Source organism: Octodon degus, unplaced genomic scaffold, assembly GCF_000260255.1.
Source record: "Octodon degus isolate 3935 unplaced genomic scaffold, OctDeg1.0 scaffold00163, whole genome shotgun sequence".
Lineage (NCBI taxonomy): Eukaryota > Metazoa > Chordata > Mammalia > Rodentia > Octodontidae > Octodon > Octodon degus.
Genome location: NW_004524739.1, coordinates 2,174,167 through 2,181,079, shown reverse-complemented (window position 1 = coordinate 2,181,079; position 6,913 = coordinate 2,174,167).

Here is a 6,913-nt window from a genome sequence, read left to right as displayed (position 1 = left end):
GGGAATTCTGGGAGCTGTAGTCGACCTCCGACGAATGCTGCAAACTTTTGCAAGAGGCTTTAGTCATATAGCTGATAATACCAGATGAGAGTGACAGCCCGGAGAGTCATTAGGGATACGTGATGAAACGGGACGTTACGGGCTGGCCCTGAGAGCCAGGTGTGAAATCCCTCCCAAGTGAGTTCAGCTTTTCAGTTCCTGGAGGGACTGGTTGGGGTTGGGAGAGGTTTGAGTCCGCGGTATCTAGTGATGCTAATTATAGAATTGAGTACTAGACATTTGGAGGCCTGAGAACACCACCCAGTTCCCTCGGGCCTCGGAGAGGACTTCACCTGCAAATGTGCCAGGCTCAGGGAATCCACGTCATTTGTGGAGTCTCTGGAAAAGCCCCATACGCCAAAATGCAGTCAGCAACCTCATGTCCTATCTCAGGGTTTGTTGCTCAATTTTCTGTCCTCTCCCTCGCTGCCTTCTCTGGTCACATCCTCCACCTCTGCCAGTAACAACGCATTCTGCTGGGTTTATTCCAGCTTGGCCCTCTGGCCACTCCTCTAACTCCTTCTCCTCCCACTTGCTAAGACGTGGGTGCTCCCTTAGTTTCTGTTTTACCCCTCTTCTTTCCAGACATACTCTCTCTGATCTCATCTTCTTCCTGCCCTTCAAGTCTCCTTTTGCAAGGAAGTTGCCTCAGCTAGAACCTCAACTCCTCAAAGCAAAATTCTTCAACTTCCCAGAGAGCCTCTTTGCTGTTTGTCTTCAGAGCCCTCTTTTTTGTTACTTTGATTTAAAAATCACTATTTAATCTGCATAGGGAGTGAGGGTGGGCTTGACATCCAGGTCCCCTGTGGAACAAGTTTGGAGTCTGGTTTTGGATTCTCAAGATGAACCTTTGACTTGGTTTCTTGCCTCCATCCAGCTTCTTAGGAGAAGGAAATAAATCTCCATTCTCTTCTGAGCTCCAAAAACACTTAGAGTGGGTTTCATTTAATATTTTTCACGCTCTACCTTATGTTGTAGCTTAAGTCACTAAATTGCCCAGGCAGGGCTAGAACTTGTAATTTTCCTGTCTCAGCCTCGTAAAGTGACAGGATTGCTGGCATGTATCACCACATCTGGCATCTTTTATTTATTTTTTGAGACAGAGTCCCACTATATAGTCAAGACTGAATTTGATCTTGCTACATAGCCCAGGCTGGCCTCAAACTCACAGTCCTCCTGCTTCAGCCTCATAGATACTGGAATTTCAGGTGTGTGTTGCCATTATCTGACCTTTTGGATGATAAACTCTTTGAAGGCAGGGTTTACATTTTCACATTTTTTCCTCCCATTTTATGCCATCTAGCACAATGTCCTACTGGTAATTTGTTCTTGGTCATCTACTCTTCCTATGGGTTAATTTTCATTTTAAGCAACCTTTTAACAGACTCAACTTCCATTTCATTTCATTTATTTATTTATTTATTTATTTATTTATTTTGGTTCCAGGGATCAAGCTCAGGACCTTGCACTTGCCAGGTAGGCTCTTATGCAGCTAAGCTATCTCCTGGCCCCCAACTTTCATTTTAAAAGTGTAAGCTGCACATGATGGTGCATGTCTTGTAATCCTAGCTACTTGGGAGACCAAGGCAGGAGGATTCCACGTACAAGGCCAGCCTGAGCAAGTTACTGAGTTCCTGTCTAAAAAATAGGCTAAGGGGGGGCCGGGGAGATGGCTCAGTAGGATAAGTGCTTGACTGGCAAACGCAAGGATCTGAGTTCAATCCCTGGTTCCGCAAAAATAAATAAATAAATAAACAAATAAAAAATAGGCTAAGGTTGTAGCTCAGTGATTGAGCACTTGCCTAGGCCCTAGGTTTAATCCTCAGCACTGCTTCCACCTCACCAAAATAAAAGTAGTTTTATACCAGCCACACCCAGGGTCCTTGTTTGGCCTTCAATTTTTTTTTTTCTTCTTTCAGTACCCTATTTTGCAAATCACTGCCTATTGAAATTGTACCTGGCATTCAAGGCCTTTATTCCTGTTTGTGGGTTGAAAGAAGCCTTTGTTCAAATGCCACTTCCTCCAAAAGCCTTATTTCTTCAGCTGGACTAAAAGTAATCCCAACCATTTCTCAACACCTTCGACCCATTTTCTCTACTTTTTTTATGCAACTGGTTTCCAAACTTAAATTAGCTTCATTATCATTTCTACATATCCTACTCCTTTCCTCCAATAAACAATGGAGTATTACTGACCATTTGTACACAGCAAGGGAACTGCAACTCAGTAGATAAAATTGCTTGTAAAGGTCACAGTGTCCTCTTTTGACAGTACTAGGCTGTGTCAGAATTCCTTAAGGCAGCAGAAACTAGATTGAAGTGTCTCTGTGTCTCTCACTAGCATCTAATATGTCCTAAGTTAGAAGAGGAGGAGGAGGAAGAGGAAGAGGAGGAGGAGGAGGAGGAAGAGGTGGAAAAGGAGGAGGAGGAGGAGGAAGAAAGAAGAGGAAGTAGAGGAAGAAGAAGAGGAGGAGGAGGAAGAGGAGGAGGAGGAGAAGGAGGAAAACAAAAATGGTGCTGGGTCCAGCAAAACTGGACATGGTGGTACACACCTGTAATCCCAGTGCTGGGGAGGCTGAGACAGGAGGATCACTACAAGTCCCCACTGTGTAGTGAGACCCTGTACCAAATAAATACATAAATAAATCTATCCATCCTTAAAAAAAGACTGGTGCTGGGCTCAAACCCAAGTCTTATGCATATCAAGCAAGCACTCTATCATGGAACTCCACTCCAGTCCCCCAGTAAATATTTTTGAATGTACATGAATTACCCTCCTGGTAGCAAGAACCTTTCAGAATCTCTAGAGATGTGACTGCACTGTCCCCAAAGCTTCACTTACAAAGTCGGTGATTTTTGTGAGACTGTAAAGCCAAAGATCCTGATATTCTAAATTGCATGATCTTTTGTGACTCAGTCTCCAAGGAAAGAAAGGAGACACAAACACTAACGTTTACTGAGTTCCGGGCTATGTCCACTGTGCCAGGTAACTGTCCTCGTCACCTCATGAAGTAGGCATCATGTGCCCACTGTCAGATGAGAGAACTGAGGCTCAAGAGGTATGTTGGCCCAAGTCAAGTAGCTTAGTAACATGGTAAGAATTCAGAGCCACGATGACTCCACAATAGAAACTCCAGCACACTAGTGGTGAGAGAAGGGTGTGGATGTATGAGGAGCAGGCTGCCACATGTAAGCGATGCTTAAAACAGATAGATTAATTGGGAATGAGAAACCTAACTGTCTCAGGGCCTATAATTGATGGGCCAGCACATCCTCTCTTGTGGGAGGGTTTCCATGAAAAGTCAGGTTATCCTATGAAGACGGTTCCGGTAGCTGCAATCTAAGTGGAGGCAACCAATGAGAAAATGAATCACCAGACTGGCTCTACTAGAACAAATCCTTCCTCTCATTCAGAAAGTATTGACCACGCCTGGTGTACAAGGTGCAGTGCTGAGCTCCAGAAATACTAGGGGAGAGGGAGGGCCTGAAGGGGGCGGTGACAAGGGCTGGCCACATTTCCCCCTTCCCAGTATTTTTGCTTCGCTCAAGAGCCCCCCTTCTGGGGCTGGAGAGATGGCTCAGTGGTCTAAAGCACCTACTTGGAACAAGCTTGGGGACTGTGGTTCAATCCCCCAGCACCACATGCCAGCCAGCCCCTCCCCCAGGTGGGCTGAGCTGGTCACACACACACAATAAATAAATGTAAAATAAATAAAAATATTAAAAAAAAAAGAGCTCCCCTCCTGTTGCCATACTCTCTCTGACTATTGCATCAGCTAAATTGAGGCCGCTGATTGGCCAAAGCTATTTTTATTTCTCAATCACGGCCTAGTCTTGGGGTCTAGTGTCTGGGTCTTGGAGACACAGACACCTCTAGATTAGATTTGAAATGTTTTTGAGATCTCAGCATCAGAGCCTCTCTCCAATTATCACTCTAATGGGATTCTCATCTGCTCTATTTATTCTTCTGAATTAATTTTCTGATCTCAAATTCTAGAATCACTTTAGTAACCTTATCCTATAGTCATGGGTGGAAGTTATAATTCAGATGTCATTTTCTGCACTTTTTTGCTTTTTTTTTTTTTTGGTCTGCTCTCCACACCAAGTCAAGACACTATTTCTGCCCAGAGGGAACTTTCAGGATAGGAGCCTCATTCCAAATGGTTTGATAAAGCCAAAGGAGACCCTCTCCAAGGCTTCTTCACACATCCAGTCAATTGCTTCCGAAGCAGCAACTGAGCTGGCCCCTTCCTGCTGACAGCTGACAGCTCCTGGGCTGTGGGTCTCCACGGCAACACTGACATTGTCCCCTGGAGTTGTGCGTTAGGGGGTAGGTCAACCACAGGCTCTCAGAAATGGAGCCAGCTATCTTTGAAGAGCTCCTCTCAGGAATCAGGCAACTCAGGCGCTGGTTGTTAGCCTTATCACTCGAACTGAAAATGCGCCCCCCCCTCCTAGAATCTGTTTGCTCATCTTCAAAACAAAGGAATTGGAAATGCGCTCTAACCCTCCAAAACCACAATGCAAAGAACTGCTGTTGAGCAATGCATGCAATTCGCTTTCCTCGATTGCATACGTGTGTTCGCGAGGGGGCGGGGAGCAGAAACCTTTAGATTTGGAAGAGCTCATCCCTGTTAAATAAAATACGAAAACTAACCTCGGCGGCGTTTTAGGGCAATTCGCTGAAGAGTTCGACTAGTTTTGTCGACTGAGTGAACCATTATCTCCCCCTGCAGGCAGGGTCCTGCTACAGCTCAGGTAGAATAGAAAAAAGGGTACACTGAGGATGGCCCTAACAGTTTTTGGTTTACAGGATTGTCAAGTCCCATGTCTCCGCCGCAAGGTCTTGAAAAAGAGGTCAGGCAAAGACTAAGTAAAGATAATGTGGTTGCTGACTAGTCTTTGTTGCCTGAAAGAACCATCCTCCTCTCAAAATTTCTTAGCCTTAATGTAGGCCTCAGTGTTTGGACTTCCTCTCATTTTACAGGCAGGAAGCCTCAGGTCCAGACAAGACATTTAAGCCTGGAATGGTACTGCTAATCCTAGATCTGTGGGAGCCAGAAAGTTATCTGCAGTGAAAGGCTAAACTCTTGAGGCCCAGTCCCCCCAGACTGGAGGCAACTACACCTTCATAGGCTGCCCCAGCGGCCTCATATTTCCAGAAAAAAACAACTTCTGCCTTGCTTTTTTTAGCTGTGTGCACCTACACATCTCTGAGCCGGTTTCCTGTTGTGTCAAACCGTACAATAAAATTCAGTCCACAAGGCTACCGCGGGGATGAGAGCTAAGGCCTACAAACCCCCTAAGGAGGCTTGACGCCTGCTGAGTGCTCAGTAAGACACGTATTATCTGTATTATGATTGTTCGTAGTCTACAGTATCAAGCTTAGCCACTGGCAGGGAGTAGGTATTGAAGAAAAGTTACTATAACTATCACTGGCCTAAAAGCATGGGGTACAAAACCTGGCATTTAGCAGGTACACAATAAATAGATTTTTTTCTTTTTTCTTTGACCTGAGAATGAGGAGCCTATTTTCAGACGCATCGTCTCTGCGAAAGTTGCAGCACTTACTTGTTTTTGCTCAGCAACAGGCACCGCTTACGTAAACCGCAGCGACCAATAAACAGAAAGATGGGTGGAGTTTTTCAGGCAGCCAATAGCAGCCCGCAGCGGCGCGTTGGATAGGCCCAGCAGGTTTCCAGGCTGGTTACGGAAGCGAAACCCGGAGGCTGTCGGAGGGGAGGGGAGGGGAGGGGAGGGCAGGGTCTCCAAATTTCCTCTGCCTGTCAACCGCGCTCTGATTGGTGCGGACCGAGGAGACTCGCCCCTCCCTCCCCCCACCCCTCCTCGCTCAGCTCGGCTGGTGGGGTTGCGACCGCACCGCTTTTTAGGTGTATTTTCCTCTTTGATAAACATTTGGTTTTAGTGGTACGTTTCCCTTCCAAGTTATGTGTCGGCCCATAACCGAAAGTTTAGGAAATACAGGAAAGCATAAAAGGAAAACCGGAAATATACCAAAATATTTTCCCTTTTGTGATTTTAAATGTTTTTCAGACTTTCTGCCCTTAGCTGGTGTTTATTGCTGTTCATTGCTCAATTATTGTAAGAGCTTAGAACTGAAAACGACCAGAATACCCACCAAAGGAGTAGGTTAGAGTTTTAATAAACACATTCGTTTATGCAAAGAAAGAGATATGGCTCTTTATACTCTGAACTGAAGAAGTATGCAGGATTTAATGTTAGGTGTTTTTCTTCGCTTTTGTTTTATTTTTGAGACAGAGTCTCACTATGTAGCTCATGTTGGCTTTGAATTCACTGTGCAGGCCAGGCTGGCCTGGAACTTGGGGTGATTCTCCTGCCTCAGCTTCCTCATTGCTGACATTAGCTACCATGCACCAGATTCAACTTTTTTTTCTTTAATTTTCCCCCACTGGGCTGGGGAGATAGCTCAGTGGCACAAGCACCTGCCTGGCACTCCAAGGTCCTGAGTTTGAGTCCCAGTACCAAAGAAAAAACAAAACAAAACAATAAAAAAAACAACAAAATTTTCCCTCACAGTGCTGGGATTAAAATCAGGACCTCCTACATGCTAGACAAGGACTCTACCACTTAGCTACATCCCCACCTTTTTTTCCCCCCAAGATTTATTTGACAAGTTTCACTTAGTACAATAAGAGGAAATCAGCACAACGAAAGATTTGAAACAAGGCCAGATTTTCATACAAACATCAAGACAAAAATCCTACAAAAAGGGCTGGAGAGATGGCTCAGTGGTCTAAAAAGCACCTACTTGGAACTAGCTTGGCAAAGCATCAGGGACCACGGTTCAATCCCCCAGCACCACATGCCAGCCAGCCCCGCCCCCTGGTGGGCT